This window comes from Acipenser ruthenus, chromosome 21 (assembly GCF_902713425.1).
Source record: "Acipenser ruthenus chromosome 21, fAciRut3.2 maternal haplotype, whole genome shotgun sequence".
NCBI lineage: Eukaryota > Metazoa > Chordata > Actinopteri > Acipenseriformes > Acipenseridae > Acipenser > Acipenser ruthenus.
Window position 1 is genome coordinate 4,064,181 of NC_081209.1, and position 19,856 is coordinate 4,084,036.

The following is a 19,856-nucleotide window of genomic DNA, read 5'->3' on the forward strand; positions in this document are numbered from 1 at the left end:
ATGATAGGTTATTTGAATACGAGACCAGATGAATGGAAGGTGAGCTGACAAACCTGAATTTGTTACCGTTTTTAAAACACAAAGTATGTATTTAGGAGGGATCTAAAGCGTTTACCAATTTTATAAAACTGCACTGTAAAATGAATCTGTTAGAAATAAATCAGAATTTACAACCATTTTTTTTTTTTTTAATGTTAAAATAGCATAAAGAAGATGATGAAGACAGTGCCGCTGCTACTCCTGCACAAGCTACATTGTATTGAAAGTAATTGCAAAGGCAAAGTAGCTTCTAATTAAAAAACACAGGTTCGCATACACTGGCCACTAGGAAACTACTGTAAGATTTGAAGGAAAAAGTAGTAAAAGTTGCCTTAAAGAGGGTCTCAGGAACAAGGGTTAAAGAGCCCAGCTTGACAAGCAAGTACCGGTGCTTGTAATAAAGCTTGAAAGACATACGCTACTTAAGTTATTTTCCAAAGAACAAAGCTGACTTTTTTTTCTGTTTCCCTTTGCCAATTAATGCAGATTTAACAAACTGCAGGACCCTAGTTACAGTACTCAGAACCAACCCTGAATGGGAGGGTTTCGGATTGTTTTTTAATCCCAAAGGAAATCGGACACTAACAGCATGATGCTTGTTTGCTTGAATTTCCTCGAAATCTCTTGCAAAAAAGCTCAAAGTAATTGAATAAAGTTTTTTTTTTATCTAAAATCCATGTCAAATCACCTTAGTGCCGAAGGGAGTGACAGCAACTCAATGGATTTCTACACAAGACCCCCTACCCTCTACCCCCTACCCCCATACACATTTTAATCCTAAACCTACCAGCCACAGTCCAATATGAACAGGCTGCCAGGGGATTAGCTCTGTCCCGCTTCCACAGCAGATCAAACACAGAGCAGGGCCAGGGCGAGGCTGCTGGAGTCTCACTGCCATTGATTTGTCTCTGTAACCCCTGCAGCACCAGTCACTAAACCCATTCAGTGCTTGGGTCTGAAAGGGAGGGATAATACTCTATCATGATCAGTCAGTCCACAATAAAATACATAGGAAATAACAAAAATAGTACATTTTATAATTAAGTATTTATAGCATTAATATTGTTACTGAAGCAATAATACCTGGCACATAGATTATTAGCAGGGATTAGGGAGGGACAGTTTTTTGGCTTGCAATTATGTGAAGGGTATTAGTGTGATGATTTGGTTAGGGTTAGAGGTAGTTATACACAGCTATTTAGGATCTACAAAGTGTTACTTAATATATCTACTAGTAAACACAAGCATCTACTAGCTATTTCTAAAGGTAATCCCGTGATAACCAAGGACAGGTGGCAGGTACAATAAAGGGGAATTGTCTAGTGCTGTGAAATCCTCCCAGCGGATCAAATCAACCCCTTAGCCAAATTAATACAAAAATGAATCCTGAAAATATTCCGCACCATTTATACATGTGTCTGTGACTGCAAAACAACTGGATAGAGTGAATATGAAAATACAATACCATTCAAATTAACAATGGTGTGCATTTTATTACTCGGAATGATCTATTCAGAATTGGAATATAACATATGTTTCTGCATGTTTTGTCTCTTGCTGAAGTTCTGTTATTGCGGTTACATTATGATGTTAATTATCCTTAACACTGCAATACAGACTCCATTTGTTTTAATGTGTTCATAAATTCATAGCACCTACTCCAGTGTACTACTGATCTTATAATGTAGAAGTATATAGCATAGATTACAATTAATACATATGCTTCAATAAATAAACAGCCAGCTAAGGCCTGGATTCCAGCCTCGTTTCTACAACATTCAAGCCATTCCCTCTAGGAAAACACCTGCGATAATGTACAGTGGCTATATTCAAATAGCAGTGCTGAAGATGCCACTGTACTGCAGGACAATTTATTTCATTGATTCATCCAAAGGAGAATGGCAATACATAACACTTGACTTTGGTGGCCCTGGGTGTCACTGCTGATCCAATGGGCTCTCCCTCATGGTACCCCACAGCTCACATTCCAGAGTGTCACTGCAGAGCACCATTCTTGACTGTCAGTGCCCAGCTTACTGTATATGTCTACCAGCCAACACCGGCCCTCCCTTCCACTGGCACCAAATGGAGATAAACTGAAGAGACTGGCACATCAACACTCATTAGTGACAGCTGCTCCCAGGGGGCTCCTTGTCTGGGACAGCCAGCCCCCCCCATCACAGCAATCCCCTACGCTCTCCGCTTCAGACACACTTCAATGGAATCCACCACTGTACACTCCCATTGGTTTGATCTGCCGGCTGAGGATTGTGCACAGCTTCCAAAATAAAGAGAGAGAGGAGGGGCAGGAGGCACAGCCAGGCTGCTCACTGTTAATTAGCCAGACATGTTGGTCTAGTGGATCAACAGGGAGGCAGCAGGGAGTCGTAACAATCCAGTGTCTGGAGCCGAGGGACTGGAATGAAGCGTGGCCTTGTGGTTACAGCTCAGGGACTAGGAGCTAGTGTGGCCTAGGGGGTTAGAGCTTAGAGAACGGGAGGCAGAGTGGACAATTGATTAGAACTGAAAAACTGTGAGGCAGGGTGGACAATTGGTTGGAAGGTGTATGGTCAAGTGTTTAGAGGCAGTGTGGTTAGAAGGAGGGTCTGTATGGTCTACTATGGTCTTGTGTGTTACATATTCACTTGCAACTGCTGCCCTGTACAGCTGCTCCCAATCTAGATGTTACAACTCAAGTGGCTTATTCTCAAGAGTTGAATTCCTACATTTACAAAACTATTATCTTAATCTCCCTATGCCAGCTCTTATAAACTGAGCCACCCAAACCCAGCATTAGTTTTGATTGCTGTCTAGTTTCCTAAGGCTGCTCCAGCAGTCTCCACAGACCAGGTCCTTGCCCTGAGTCTTGGCTCTGATCCCAGGGACAGATGGTGATGCACCTGAAGGAAAGACTGACCTAAATGATGAATGAAATCAAACTGAAACCCCACAACAGACATACCGTGCACCTGTCACCTGGGTCGTCCGGGATTAAGTGGACACTCTCACCCCTCTTTATGAGTTTTAGGTTTTGACGGCCCCTATGAACAATAGAAGAGTCCAGGAGTCTAGATGCGAGGCTAGAAATCATGCCCGGCCATGTGTGTCTATTTCCATGCTTTAATCACTCATTAGGCATTCACCACACACTTCATTTAAGTTGATCTCTGACTTATAAATTGAGTTCGAATGGAATTTATCAGGGTTGTAACTCTGAACGTGACTAAACACGGGAATCTGTGTCATGGCTGTTTTCATGCTAACCCAATCAGACTGTGGTTAAATTGCACTGTAAGTTCGGTTTAGCCACACTACAGGAAACACTGTACAGACGGAGAGCACTACAGTAACATTGTGCAGTGACAGAGCAGGTACAAATGTAATCGAACTGTACTATCTTACTGTTGTACTTGTTTTAGTATCATACAGGTTTGCACATCTTTCTTGTGTACACTTTACTGTACATCATTTTTTTTAAAACCTGTCTTCCTGGTATCTAATCACTTCCTGTGCGGAAGGTCGCATGGTCTGAATGCTGATAGGCAACTGGAGTGAAACAGAACTACTGTACCAGGAAGCAGCAGCTGCAACTGCTTCTACAGTGTTCTCAATAAATTATCTGCATGTTCCAAAAAACACAAGCAAAGAACATAGAGAAATTCAACAAGGAAATGGATTTGAAAGCCTTGGTTAGCGTTCTTAATTGAGGGAGTAACCCACTCCACTACGATATAAGCTGCTGTTATCCAAGATATGCCTCATAGCCCTGAACCTTGAATTTTCTTTGGTGTGAATTCCTATTTCTCTTTCCCAGTTCCACATTAACAAAAGATGGTGTTGGCTTTGGCTTTTATTTGATTTATTTCAGTGGTTTTGGTGGGTTTCTCCATTCTAGCAAAGAACTGCTCAAATATTCTAAATATGAATATTAGTAACTATCCAACCTGCAATTCCCTTCCATTGTACCGTCCTGACTACAGCTCTTTTGTGAACCCAAAGCGACACCAAAGATATTCCCCCTCTTCTACACCGACACATTTTACACCACTGACTCTCAATGGATGCTGATGGAGATGGAGTTCTTTCCTTTGCGTGAAGCACAAGCTTCAGGAGGAGCCTCTGTCGGAGGACGGCAGGGCTGGGGCTATTGTCCAGCAGGCAGCTGGTGCAGGACAGTCAATAGGGAGAGACTACCTCTTCTGGGAGAGATGACACCCAGAGCAGGGCTGACTGCACAGGCTCCATACAGCCACTGTAATGCATATTCTACAACTCGAGCGGAGCAGCCTCCCATTGTGTGCAGCTCCAGCAGGGTTCACAAGGTTGCTGAGGGAGGGAGGCAGGTTGCGTGATGAAGGGGATCAGAGAACGCCCCCATTCAGCTCCTGAATTCCAGCTGCCTGCAGCTGAATGCTAACGATATAAAGTGAAATTAATGATTGGCCAAGGAAATTCCTGGAGTTAAACATATAATAAATAAATAAATCAAATCAACCTAACTTTTCAGCAAAAAATAAGCACATTGCAAAAACGATAAACAGTGGCATTGCCTATTTGCAATAAAGATATTCAAAACACGCACATAAAACCCACAAGTCATTTACCAGAGTCTGAAAGCCAGCCTCCTAAAAGTAAACCATACATCTTTCACAAACCACAAAACATTTGGATTCTCAGTTTGCAATGTACAAACCTGCCTATCATGTGCAAATATCCATAGAGCTCAAGTCAGACATACATTCGGATCCACTAAACCAGACGTGCATTTACAACATAAAATTGTCATGTTGACCTTCACATCTAAACCAGCGAACGAAAGGGCGCAGATCCCATTCGAATGAATTCCTGGAGCTTCTTTTCAGTATATACACCAACACCACCTGCTGGACACTCAAGATAGCACAGCTCACTGGAAATAACCTGAAACACAGGATGACAATCTAAGTAGTGGAACCTGCTAAGCCTGCTTGTTAAAAAGGAGGAAGTGGAAAAAGGGAGTAAAACAACAAAACTGCTTCTGGGTTTCTGAGACGCCGCCCCTGCACTGTTTGTACCATGCAGGTGCTTAATTAATAAAGAATGAAGCCATTTATTAGTCTGCTTTGCCTGTTATCATTCATGTTTTAAGCTGCCAGTTACAATTAACTGATAGAGCTGAGAAGGGGGAGAGAGAGAGAGAGAGAGAGAGAGAGAGAGAGAGTGTTAATGGGAGTCAAAAAAGTCTAAGAATACATGTATAGCAGAAACAGATGAAGCAACAGACACAAACACAACTGAAGAGAGTCTTTACAGGGTGCTGAATTCAGCCTCATCAGGTTATAGATTTGTATAGATGTGTTAAGGAGTGTAACACAGTGCATGGGGTTTGATTGCAATCAGTGAGGCTCTCTCAGCTGTCAGTTCGACTTTGAAAAGGAAAAGTGCGCTAACAAAAGCTCCTGGCTTTTAATCTGACCCCCTGTTGACCTTTCACGCCCCCTGACCTTTTTGATGGCTTTTCAAATGCCAGCGAGGAGGCAGATTTATCTGAGAGAAAAAAAAAAAAAAAAAAACAAACACCACTGAGCTTGCTAGCTTTGGATCGGTTCACAGCTGACATAGATTGCTTCTGGGTTTTATTTCAGTTTTCTTTCCTATCCAAACACAAACGATTAACTTACAATCGAGTACTGTATATAGTAAATAATCTATAAGTAATGACAACATTTGGACACCAGGTGTCGCCAGGAGCTATGTAAGAGCTGCATCAAAGGGAAACACTTTAAAGCATTCACTTCCCAAATATTGCATTTTCAGCATTTGAATCCCAACATATATTTTTATTAAAGTTGCTATAGTTTTGCAGCTGTGAATAGCAGTAAGCCTTTTGTTTAAAAGCGAGATCAGACCTGTTATTATCTCGTGGTTTTAAAAGTCATGCTGTTATGAATACAGGATTCTGAACCGGCATACTGAAGCAGCCTACTTACTATTGTTTTTTTTCTTTTCTTTTGGATAAGTCCTCTGTGGTAGTTTAACATAGAGAGGTCTTCTTTTTCACTGAAGCAGCACAAAGCAGAAAGCGATACTGCACCAGAGCAGCCACACTTCCCTTAGGATCTCCGCCAGTCTCTATCAATATTTTATTTAAGGAGTACATTCGGCAGGTATTAAAACTGGCGACAGTCAAATTGAATTTCTTGACGAGCCTACCCGATATAAAGCAGTATAACTTGCAGTGTCTTTCTAACGTCAGTGCAATATTAAAAAGTAATATCCAAGGAGCTGAAAAACACGTTTCATTACTTAACCATCGAAATAATGAAATATTAAAACATCCTATTCCCCCTACATCCTAGGAGAGAGGTTGTCAGAAACCATACACATTTTTTCAATAAATTACATCCGAGAGGGACCGCCGATTTGGAGCTTTTCATTTCAATATTGTCCTGGCCTCTGACTGGCAAACAGATAATCTCAATAGGATCAGGCATAAACTACACTTCATTCAGAAAGGTTAACAACAAAGAGGAGAGATTCTCTTCTTTTAATCCGACACACCCTGGCATAGCAACATTAGAAAAGATAATCATGACAACAAACCAGAGAACATCCAATAAAAAATGCTATTTTAAAGGACAGGTTCAAACACAGTTATAGATTAAGCGATTTGGAATCTGCATCAAAAATGGGGCACAGGTAAGTGAAAAGATGCTGCTGCTGTAATAACCTTTACATTCAAATAAATCACGCCATAATATGCATTATACGAGGGAAAAGTGTGAATGAAACAAAGGGCAAGTGTTATCAAGACATTACTGTGCATTGCCAGCTCCAAACATCAAGAGCAAGCAGGAAGGCTGAGGGGTTTGTTGCTGTGCCCCTCTTTGTTATCAGGGCTTTGTCTGGATTAGACAAGAGTGATCCTTCCCATATTTCAGGGGATGTAATTTAAAGAAATGCACAGAGACTTAACTGCGGGAGATAAGCTCTGCAGCAGAGGCATTGCAGTGGGAAGGAGTGTGCCTCTATAGAAACCTTTAAAAATCACGCATTTCTCATTCACTTTGTGACACTGCTCGCTCCACTACTCAAGCTTGTCTCTTGTTTTTTTTTTATTTCTTTGCCAGGCAACCCTTGATGGAATTGCAGCATTATAATACACGGCATGTCATCTATAAAAAAAAAAAAAAAAGAAAAACACCTTTTGGCCCGAAGGAAGAAAAAAAAAAAATGGCACAGCATTTCTGAAACAGCTTCCTTCAAACAATTCCTTCTCATTAAATCTCCACAGAAAGAAATGTAAATGTTTGTTTCGGAAAGGTATTTATTTTGAGGCAGGACTGGCCGGCTGCAGTCAAACACTTAAGTAAAATTGACTGTATACACAGGCACTTTCAAACACCACTAATCTTCATCGGCGAGACGGGAGGTGAAATATGTGACTGTCTGCCACAGTAAATTACCGGCCCCAGCCCCTGCACGTAAAGCATTACACTGGCTGGACAGTGCACTAACTCACCCTGCCTGCCGCCCTCCGCGGCAATAAATCACAGACGGCAGGAATAAATGGCCAGTGGTCACCAGCACACCAGGGTGGACAGAGGATCTGCACAGCTAAAAAAAAAAAAAAAAACACCACTGGGAGAAAAATGAACAACAGTTAACCTATCCATTCAACCCCATCCCTTATGATTACTGTATAGCAATTCTGGTACAACCTATAAACGTTTTATTAATTATGCTACAGATTACCATCAGCAAAAAAAAAAATGGCAAGACATTTGAAATCATGTCATAAAAATGTTTAAAAATATATACAGAAAAAAACCTTACTAGCAGAGCTCTAAATTAAAGTGTTCCTGTAATTAATAGTCCTTTTATAATTTTGTAATCTTGCATTTACCATGCTTACCACATATTCATAAGTGCTTTACCCTCCCTCTCAGTGCAAGCTTTGCCATTGTATTGCAATACAATGTAGTAAGGGGTTTTCTGTTAACAGTATTCCTGCTATAAATCAATGCTGATGCCAATGCTGCCCGGTGTTGCTACCATCTACCATATACTGTACATCCTGGAGATCTGATCTGAGGTAAGAACAAACAACACAAGCTAATAAGCAGTCAACAATACAGGCACGTCACCAGCACATGTCCTGGGGTGATAGTCCAGACTCATTCCTCAACACTAAAAAGCAAAGGTTGAGAAGCTTAGTTTTGTCCTGATCTGAAATAGCAGCCCTGGTAAAAGGAGACCTGCAGACCCCCCACCCTGTTTCAGCTTGACCCCCCTGCACTACTGAATTGACTGCTGGAGCTCAGACTGGGGTTTATCTATGAACTGCTCTGCTGCTCCTATTGCTGTTTCTGAACCATTGAAAAAAAAGAGAGACATCTGACTTTAATTGGAGAGACTTTGACAAGCACAACTGTACGACGATCAGGGGAGGTGAATATTTGGTCTTCTGTGTTTGAACTGAAATACAGACTGTTAGACTAGTTACATTCAAATAGATAAAGCTACAGCTCACACGAATGCTAATGTATTATTATTATTTACTATTATTACAGTAAAATCTGTATTAAGGGTCACTAATGAACCAAGTGGTCACTCATCTTATGAGCAAACCCCAGAAAAAGATTATTTTTTTAAATACAAGCGATTCCAGATACAGTGTTTATAAGACAATAAGTAGGCTAGTGGTGAGCTGAAACGTTTGATCACTGCACTTAGTTTCTTGAAAGTTTAAAATTGGAATTCAGATTGTATGGATCAAAGTGATATTTGCATTCTTTGTATTATCATTACAGCCTTAATCATTTTGAAGCACAGGTTTCAATGGCTCTTCTGAGATCGAATCTTCCTTTATAGAAGGCTGGAAAAAAATGCAAGCAAGTAAGAAAGAAAAAAATTAATTAAATTAAAGAAGGGGAAAAAAAAGAAAGGAGAAGCCGCCGTAACTTTAATAATCATTATTGTGGGATTTGAGAGATGTTATTCCCAGTGACAGACAAGGGCAATTATCTGCAATCCCCCAGCAGTTTTAACCTAATTTCATTGCTGCTGTGCAATTCCTTCAGAGCGCCCAGTCTATCAATGTCTTGCAGAAAGGATTAGCCGGCACTTTCTTCTTCTTCAAATGAATTTGAGCTGTCATGCCCTTGATGAATGGGAGGAGGTGGAGGAAGCGTCCGCTAAGCCAGCTGAGAGAGGCAGGGGGCGCGGTGGCGCGGCGGGTTAATGCACAAGGGGGCTCAGGTTTCAGTCTGGCTGGGGTCACGTTTCAAATGAGTTCCTCAATGCAGCAGTCACATCGGTGGACAGTTGTGTGATCCACATCACAAAACTTACAAAACTGGTACAGGGCATTGAATGGGCACGGAAACTGAACTGCTCGCACCCCCAGACAGAAATGGGTGGTCCTCTCCTAGGCTGGGCAATTTGAGGAAGCTGACATTACCACTGTCGTGTTATCCCTGCTCCAATATGTTATTATGTGGGTGGATTGGGGCATGATTCCCTTGCCACAATTACAACATTCTGCCACCGGATGGTGCTGTGCCCTTACTCATTTTAGTAACGCAGGCTACCTGCATCTACTGTGCTGTGATTAGTTACCATATAGGCTTGTCAGCTCTGCATAACTGCATATTCTAGTGCTTTGACTGCAATTACAAAGTAGCTGTAGATTTTAAAATAGAGCGCAGTGCCACCCGGTGGCATAATGATGGAACTGCAAGCCAAACCTAAAGTTGCTGATCTAAATGAATACACTTACACAGCAGTTGTTTTTCACATGACAACAGTGCATAATCTCATTGCAATGCAAATGCTGCAGTGTAGGTATATGAGCTAGTATTCCAAAACCGCCAGAGATTATAAAACTGAGTTACAGTGACATTTATTACAATTAAGCAGCAACGTATTACAGCATCACACCAAGCTCCTTCAGTTGAAAGCAAGCCCCTCTGGTGGGTGCCTGCTCTTACATTGTCATTCAGCAGCAGATTCCATACAATGATCCAATAAAGAACTAAATTAGGTTTGGGTCTCCTTCTTTGTGTCTTCTTTGTATGCATGCATGTATGTATATGTGGATGGATGGGCAGATGCTGTTTTTTTTTTTTTTGGCACAGGACATTGAATCTGGGATATTCATAATTCATCATTTTTTCGATTCCCGACATCTGCCGCTGATAGCGTTCCGGGTTACGTAAAATCAGCCGGTGCTCCGAGGGCAATGAATGCCTTGGTGGGGATGCCAGCCATCGTACTTTAGCAGGAGGGGAACAGCAGGAGACTTTCAAAGCTTAATGTGTAATTAGGAGCCATTTTGGAGCATTGTCTTCCAAGTCTGAAATTAGCTGCCTTTATTAATCAAACAGACCAACACAATGCAGCATCAGGTCTCCCCTGTAATCGCTGAGAAAGGATGTTTTTCTTAATTATAGGGCAAGCGGCAGGGGAGGGCTGGAGCAGCATGTTGATGGGCCCCCTCTATCTCTCTCTCTGTTTTTCTCTGATGTCTTATTAGCATTTGATTTAGAAAAAAAGAATAAAAAGCTCCTTTATATTTATAAAGGAAACCAAAACCATTTGGGGAAACTGGAAGAAGATCTTAAAAGTGGGCATCCTGGTTTTATATATACAAAAAGGAGACAGGTTTTATGATAATCAAACAAAAGTCCTATATATTTCTTATTTTATATATGTTGGCAGTTTCTCAAAGTTGACAAAGATTTAAATGTGCTGTTTTGCTACCAAGAGGGCAAGTGCCGGAGCCAATGAGAAAGCTCTATGAAATCTTGTAACCAATCAGAGACAGCAAGAGGAGGACTTTACCAGAGGAAGTATCTGCAATTTGAAGCAGTCCTCCACATTGCAAAAGCCACAGAGCAGACAAATTCATTTTCTCTTCAAATGTACAAGGAACTCCTTTTCAAGCAAAACAATCCAACCATTACCCAGCAGCAAAAAAAACAACCTTTTCCAGATGAAACCAGCCTACTGTCACGTAAACCAGCAATTTCCCAATGAAACCAGCCTATGAAACCAGTCGATGAAAAGGTTTGTATAAAGGGACATTCAAAATCTGATGGAAAGTGCTGAGGAGCAGACACACATCCTCGCAAACTAATCATTAACCACAACGTCTTATCTATTGTTTTACAATCGCTGTGATTCATATGCATAGGCAAAAAAAAAAAATCTATTTACAAAAAAACACCTCAAAAGCATATTCAATATTCCACTAACGTGGGCTATTTATAGTGAAGCGGTGGCTATAAGGCAGGTAATCAGATCTCACCCCTCACCTTATCACTTCTGATCAGACAGAGACGATCACAAACAGCACAGTGCAGAGGCCACAGCTGCAGGGATATCTTCAACTTCTCTTGACAGCGGCTGCCCACTTCAGAAAAACATTGTGGAGCTAAGAAAAAGCAATCCGAAACCACCACCATAGGGGCAAATAAGAGCCCCAGGGTGGACACACTGTGCACAGCAGCTTCAAAAGCCCCTTCAGTTTTTGTGATGTTTGCAATCGAATCCTGGTGTTCCAATATTGACTTCTTCCCCCTACACCTGTCATTGACAGCTACCTTGCATTGCCATTTACTTCCAAACTGCAGTAATACGGAATGCATCTGGATACAGCTCGAGAGAAAAAAAAACAGAAGGCAGAACCACTTTGAAAAGATTGCAAACATTATAATAAGATAAGGGAAATGCAAATGCAATGCACAAGCTTTGCACTGAAGAAAAAAGAGCTCAGTAAATCCAGCCTTATCTGTGTCTTCACTTAACAAATCCGCTCTTTGATGTTGCTTTATCACTCCGCTAATTATTGTAATGGTTTTTCCATTGGAAATGTTAGGTTGCCCTGGTTACTGAATTTATTTGTTCATGTTAGTTTGTTAAGAATACAGGTATGGTAAATAGAAAATGTGTCATGTCAAGTTCCTGAGGTCATTTATCTTGTGGTCTCGTCACAACACATTTCTATGCATTTTTTCCACCTTAATAAGTAAATGCAAAGTAAAAAGTAAACATTTTATTACCTTTTGAAAAGTTGCAGTGCACGGCTGAAATGACTTTGAATCAAAGAGCCCTAAAGCCAGGGTGCTGTCTCTGCCATGCAGATGAGAGATCCCAAAACACTTATCACAGAGTAACAGGAGTATGAACCTCAGGGTCCCTGTTCAGTCCCCAGAGAAGCCTGGCATCCCATCCCAGCGCAGGGGCAAGGGGCATGCATGATAGGAGCTCTGCCAGGCACAGATAGAAACATACACTGCCATATATGACAGGATGGGACTAGCTCCACTAAAGGAAAGCCAAATGAGCATAACAGACCTGCTAGAAACCCAGCAGCAATAAAGCAGCCCTGGTCTTTTCAATTCCAATTTAAACCAAGGTTTTAACATGTCTGCTCACTCTATTAGAAACAAAATCACTGCTTACTGTTTGGCTGAAGATTAGGGATTTGGTTGTCAATGAATCTGTTTACAGTGTTAAAGATGTTTCCTTTAATATTCAATTGAAATACCACTGGAATCAATAATGACCCATCTACACTATTCTGCTACACATATTATACATACAGTATCCTATACACAGGTCAAATCTTGTTTTAAGAAATATCCTGTCTTATAGAAAATTATAAAGTAAAGATTTCAATTTGCAAGGGAGGCACCTTCTCTTGCTGCTTTTAAAACAAGATTAAAAGCATGTTTAATCTTGTATGGAATCTGCTGCAGATTTTTTTTTTTTTTTTTTTACACAACTTACTTTTGTCACTGCTTTTTAAAGTAAGAATTAAAATGACTTTTTATTATTTTGATGTATGTCATTTAAAGGGGTATTTAATCATCTTATCTTTGACTAGTTCTCTAAATTGTTTGGTATATTATTAATTTTTACCTATAAAGCACTTTGAGGCGATGGATCATGAAAGGCGCTATATTAGAAATAAAGATTGATTAATTAATTAAACGTCTATGGAAACAGAAAAGGCACTGCAGTGACTCTTCAGATTTGCCTGGAGAATTATGTCTCCAGGCAAATTATTAGGGTTTGACTGAGCGACAGTCTGCACGTTGTCTGGAAGCATGACACTGCCACAGGGGGGGAAAACACCATTTTATGATTCAGTACCATTCGCACCCTCTCTCCCTGTCAAACAGCGTAGGAACTTGTGCTGCTTATTGAGTGTGACAGGGCTATTCACACATTGCTCCAATCAGGCAGGATCTCACACAGGAACACCAGAGCGGAGCCACGCCGCAGAGACCTGACAGGCAGGTGAAGCACAGCCAGGCCAGAGGGGGGCGCCAGGGGCAAACCTGACACTCCGACGCCTCTCAGAGAGGTGCATTCTTCCATATGGGAAGAACCACTTTGATTATATAACAGTCACGCTGCTCGATCTATGCCCATTCTGGTATTCGTAATGCCAAGTTCGAACGCTATGATATCAGCTGTGATCTTGCCCGGAGATGTGATCTGTGATCGTGTCTCAATCTGTACCACAGGAATCACAACTTGTTATAGTCCTTGTGAAGTCCAAGTGCTTCTTATTGGATTCTGAATTACATGCAGGTCATATTGCTTCCTCTCTTCTATGCATGTGTAACTGGACTCCCTTTTCAGAGCTCTTTACTGAGGTCTGTAATGTAATGTTACAGAGTGGAAAAGAAACTATTGGAACTGAAAGCACTTGGACCTAGTAGAATTAATTAAGAAATGACCACGTGAAATCGATTCTGCACTGCACAAAGTGCAATAGATTGATGTGTTCCATGCAAAAGTAATTTTAAAACGTACATTTTCATCAAAAAGGTGGTTGAAGCAGACAGAGTCAGGGTGTAACATGCAAAAGGGATCCCTTCCCCATTTCCTCATGCAGGAGGAAAGGACTCTTTTGAGTGCTGCATTATACTGCTGGTATGCTCAACACTGTGAAACCCATTGCTTTATTGACCAGTCACTAATAAAGTTTAAAAATACCCATGAAACAAACATTCACATAATGGACTTAATGCCAGGGAAAATACATTTTCAGGTATTCATTTCTAAGTTCCCTTATGAAATGATGCAAGAATCTTAAATTAAAACTGCTTCTTTGTTGTAATTAACAGGTGTTTAATAGGAGCACATTACAGACGGGAGTAAGCAGCAGATTGCATTGAGAATGAAGGCTCTGCCTGCAAGGGGCATTGCTCTGAAGTGACTTCACTGGGACGTCTGGATGTTGCAGACACAGTAAGGATGACTGTTTGTATACCTTGCCTAGATCTTGATGTTGCTCTCAATTCCCTATGATGCATTACACGCTGCTATGGGACTTCCGAAAACGTCCTTGTAATACGGATTTGGATTGAACTCTTGTCAGCTAGACAGATGCTTCCCCCACTAATGCGGAGGTATAAAGACTCCTGTCTCGCCAGAAAACATCCATCCACCCCTTGGTTAGTTGCCTAATTGTTCCAGGAAATCTCTAAATTGCAAGGCTATACAAATCAGCACCGTGCTAAAACAACATGAAAATAAATACTTTAGAGCTTCTTCAACTACAAAGAGAATACCTGAATCTGAAAAACAGGCAGCCACAATGTTCTGTTATTCTTGAAACCATCATGGACTGTACTGTACACAATGGCTTATTTCCAAGGCTTTAGTAAATTATTCAATAGATATTTTGTTTTCTGTATGGAGAAGCAACATCCTTAAGTCTTGTTTTGTGATAAAATCCAGTGTAGAGTCTTCCCTGTTCAAATAATAAAGCACCTGCTTTACTGTGAGACGAGGAAAAGTCTAACACTCTTTCTTGCCATTTTTAAACTTGATTAAATTCAATTGAATATGGATGAAAGGTAGAGAAAATAACCTAAAAACGAGAATATTGCACAAGTGGACCAAAACAGGATTCAATACACGTGAAAAAACAAGCATGTTGATTTCTGCAAAGTTCCATTAACATATATATTTATAATGTTTAGCACTGGAAGACAAAGACACACAGATCTGCCAGGGTACCTGAAGATGACAGTAGCACAGTGAAGTTTGGACCTATAATCACTTCTGTGTATTGCTAATGAGCTGATGACATCTAACTCTAACCCTGTGGCTCTGGGATCCGTGACTTTCACAGGCCACAGCTCGCTGAAACTTTCTTTTCATTATTGTATATATATATATATAAACTAACCTTGAAGATTTGCAACCCTTTCAGCCTTTAGAAAGGGAGGAAAAAATGCAGCCTTGTCCTCTCAAAAAGAGAAAAATGACAAGAAAAGAAAGAAGAGAGACTGACTGCACGGAAGGCATCAACGTCAAGGAGTCTGTCTTGAAGGCCTTTGTCTCTGCTTGATGGATTTCATACAGCACAGAATCTGTTGCTCCCGCATCACAGATTCTGAAGAAATGTGAAGCAGACGGGGGAAAAAAAGAACAATATATTATATACTTCCTATCAAACAAACAATGAAACGGATGAATGCAGATGCAGAAGTTACTAAATATCCAGGCATTCAATGCGGCACCCGTCTTAGCAGGCAGCGTGGCAGAGACAAGTTCTTTAAAATGAAGAACAAAAGTCGCAGCCAGTCATTTTGCATTGATAGTAAATGGGTATTATTACCACTGCACTTGTGGGATGGATTGTTACATGAATTTGAAGGTGATATAGCAGTTGCTCAGTTGATATATCTAACCACACATATAGGTCCTTTACAAACAGCAGAACATGTTGTTTTACAGCTACTCCCAGACGAGAGCACCTGGAGGTAGCAGTGCACCTTGAAAGCTCCAGGAATCATGTCGAGCGACACAGCAGAGCTCTAGTCAGACATGTTCCAGAATACTGTTTTTCCTCACAGTCCGGTGCTTATGTATACATACACTGCATTATGTTAAAAAAAAACCCAAAAATCGAAGTAATCTTCCATTTGTTCCCGAGTGTATTGTAGATTAGAGAAGAACGCGTTTCATACAAGACACACACTAATCCCTCTGTCACTTACATCACATGCCAGGCAGTTCCGGAGGAACCCGAGAGATTTCATTGAATCAAGTTTAAAAATAAATAAATACAGGCAAGAAATAAAGTAAAGCAGCTGTCAGGGACACGAGCTGCTGTTTCCTTCAGTGACTTTACTTGACAGATGAATCACGTGGCTTCCAGGAACGCAGACTGTACCTCAGGGCCGTGACATCCCTGGTTTAAATCCAGCCAGAAGAGGATCTGGCCCCAGTCCATTCAACAGTGTGTGTGTGTGCGTGCGTGTGTGCAGTCGCTGTGCGAGGTTCATGGCGTGCGAGGTTCAGTGATCATACTCTAGCAGCACCCAGTGTGGAGCACAATGGGGGATTATGAATACAGGTTACCATTTATTCAGTGAAACAACACAGGTGTCAAATAAATAAGAGAGGAGTTAATATGTTACACTGACCCGGTCTCTCCTGGTACAGGTCTTTGATAACAGCTGAGATTTGTCGATCTCTCACTCACATGAAGAGCTCAATGGATACAGCCTTACAGTGCCCAAGACACAGACTGCTGTATGTATTAGCTTGCAGTTATAATGTAGCTATATATTTTCTACAGGAGATACAGTCCAGGTCTACCTATACTCCAGTTTGTGACTGTTTTAGAGAGTTGAGAGACTTGTGAGTTGTGTATGTTTACCTGGCACCGTTGTCACATGAAAATGGAGAATTTTCATACACACATCTTTTATCCATTGAAGAAAAGGATGAGGTCTGTTTGAACAAGTAGTTATTGAGCTTATATCCTTCATGCCTTCTTGTCACCAACAGGGGGCACTATTCTTCTTCACAGCAGCGTATCACCCACTCAGTCCCACGACACCAGTGTGGCAAGCCAAGGCTTATCGTAAACCAGTAAACAGTGCCCAGATCAACGCACCAGCTCGGAGAGCCGAGAACACACTGATCAACTGGAAAATAAACCCAGAAAGAAAAGCAATAAAGTCTCTGGGGCCATGCAGGAGTTCCCCTTACTGGACAGCTAGTCGGATCAGCCCCCAGGGCCTTGGATAGCTAATGCTGCTCCGTGTCCTCCACTGGTGGCTCACAGCACTGCTGCTGGATAAAATGAGGTAGCTGCTCCTGCCAACAGCAATGCTGCTGAAGAAAGGGGGAGGGAAGCCCTAAGCCCTCTCTCAGAGAGTGGAATGGGATGCACCTCACCAGTATAAACTCCCACAGAAATTCAGAGCACAGTAAGATATGTTAAATTCACATCTGGGGGTCGGTCAGCGGGCTCTACGTGGAGACCAGCACCACACATTCAGAGACAGAGACAGCCACCCGAAGGTATAGGAACACACTCCTCGACACTGACAAAGACTTCCTATCAAAAAATGCGCCAAATCATTTTCTTGTAGTGTTTCTACAAGGTTGGCTACTTTGACTGTCAGCTCTTATAGAAAATCGGAGAAGGGTTGCTTCCCCCAGCGCTTCAGAATCCGGCAGCAAAAGTTATTCTTAATCAACCTGTGGCTCTCCTGCCCTTCTGCACAGCAAGTGGCTCTAGACAGCAAATCCAATTCAACAGGCTCTTCATATAGTGTTTTCTTGTTACAACCATTCTTTTTATACTGACCGCTAGATTTTTTTTTTTTTTTAAACAGTTGACTGTGAGCTTGTATGCAAACAAGGATGTGCAAAATCGATTAAATCATCCCATTTTTAGTATGGTTTTTTTGTCTCTCTAGTTTTCTTTTATCTCCGTGTGGCTGACATTCTCCCTCCATCCTTGACCCCTTTTTCTTGCTCCCTCCGTTATCTCAAATAATGTCAGGGCCTCTTTAGAATCTATTCATCAGAGCAGAAAGAAGCGAGCGCTGACATTGATAAAAAAAAAAAATACCATCTGTGCCTCGCAGGGGAAAGAAAGCTTCAAATGAGCCTCACGCTGCTGTCTCATTCTTGTCCCCCCCTCCCTCCCTTCTCGTCTGCCATTTAAATAGAAAAGCGCAGTGGTAATTAAATTCCAGCAGGGGTTAGGAGCGCTGAAGCAGAGTTCCAACAGGGGCAGTCCTGACATAAAGAAGAGTGCGCTGAAGCACCAGGCTGCGTGTTGGGGAGGGGTGATATGTAGGACGTCCATTATTAACACAAAAAAAGACTTCAGGCTGTATCACTCTATCTTCCTGACATCCTCAAATCCGAGACCCTGACCTTTAAAAGATAATCAGATACGCCTGGGCTTTAAACAGGGGGAGTTAAAAAACAAAAAAAAACAATCAAAACATTCAACTGATTCAATTCAGTATCTGGATATTTTTAATCCCAAACACTGATCAGATCAGGGATTAATTGGGACTGTACGACAAGCGGGATAAATTATTACAGGCTTGAGGAAACACTTCTCCATATATCTGCCAAAGATCTAAAAGAAGAAAAAAAAAAAACAGTCTGACCTTTAGAAATGCGGGGCCGAGGATCCACATGAAAGGGATTGTAACTCTCAAGCCTCTCTTTTGAAATTTCAGACAGCGCTGGGTTTTAAAGACACAGTTATGACACAGCTTTTTATTTTCAAAGAAGAAAAGTTCAGTTGTTTAAAACACATTTCTTGCTTCCTATCCTCACGTGCACGGGAAACGATTTAAAAACACTAAACTAACAGGTCTTTCTTTTACGGACACATACACATTTATATTGTACTGTATCAGGTCATAAATAATTCACTCACTCCTAAAGCAGTGATCATCAGTTTGATCAAGCAGTAGCTGTTTTTTTTTTTTTTTTAAATCCTTTTACAGCACCATGAAATCACCTTGGATTGCATCAACTACCTATCTGTGGTTATCCTGAGATTACTCCTAAAAATATGTGGCTCATGGAAGGCAGGAGGGGGTTCTAGCTGTGGCTTATCCGAGTTGGATACAGGCTGATAAAATCAACCTACAGTAACATGCATATCAGTCAGACAATAATACAGCAGTGTGTACAGCATTCACAGTGTGTACAGCAGAAAAGCGATTCGAGACAAATTCACATCGGCAACTTACACCAACTCCCCCATAAGACCTAGATCAGGACACCCTCAAGAGCTGAACTGTCCACAGCAAGTCTCATCCCAATTGGAGGAGTGATACAAATACACTCTTCTGCAGTGTCTAATGAAGCATGATTCCCACCGCAACCTAGCAATCCCAGAGGTCAGTACCGGTGTCAATCTGAACAGTTTAGCATGTTATTCTTTCATGATTCATCTTCTTTTTTGACCATTAAAATCAATGACTTTAAAAGTACTTCCTCCAACTTCTTGCAGGGAAAACGTCAGTGCAATACTGATTGTGTTAAACACGGCCAAAGACCATCACGTGATGTTTTATTTAAGCAATTACGGAATGTAATCGTAGCTTCAGTCTTATGTATAGAAATGGGAAAGCATTGCAATTGTATTGAATCATAACTAACTTTACCAGCTCTCTGTATAAAAAGAATAAAGAGATTTATTTCTGAATCCCGTTTTGTAATGAACTACCTCTGGATGTTGTCAGCTACACACTGCTCCCATTTGACTGATTAAAAAACATGCTGAGGTTTAATTTGTTGAAACATTCTGTAACAAAAGCTCCTTGAAGTTCGAAGTGTACCTTTTTTAATACGTTTTAACAAAACTTTCTTTCCAGGACCTACTTCTTTAGAGAATCTAAATCTCATTTATTTTCATAATTTACCAATTTAAAATAATACTTTCCAATTCAAATACATGGGTTGTATACTGTAGACCAAATATAAGCCGTGGAGAGGATTGTTGATTTATCAATTATGTATATACCCCTGTGAACTTAATA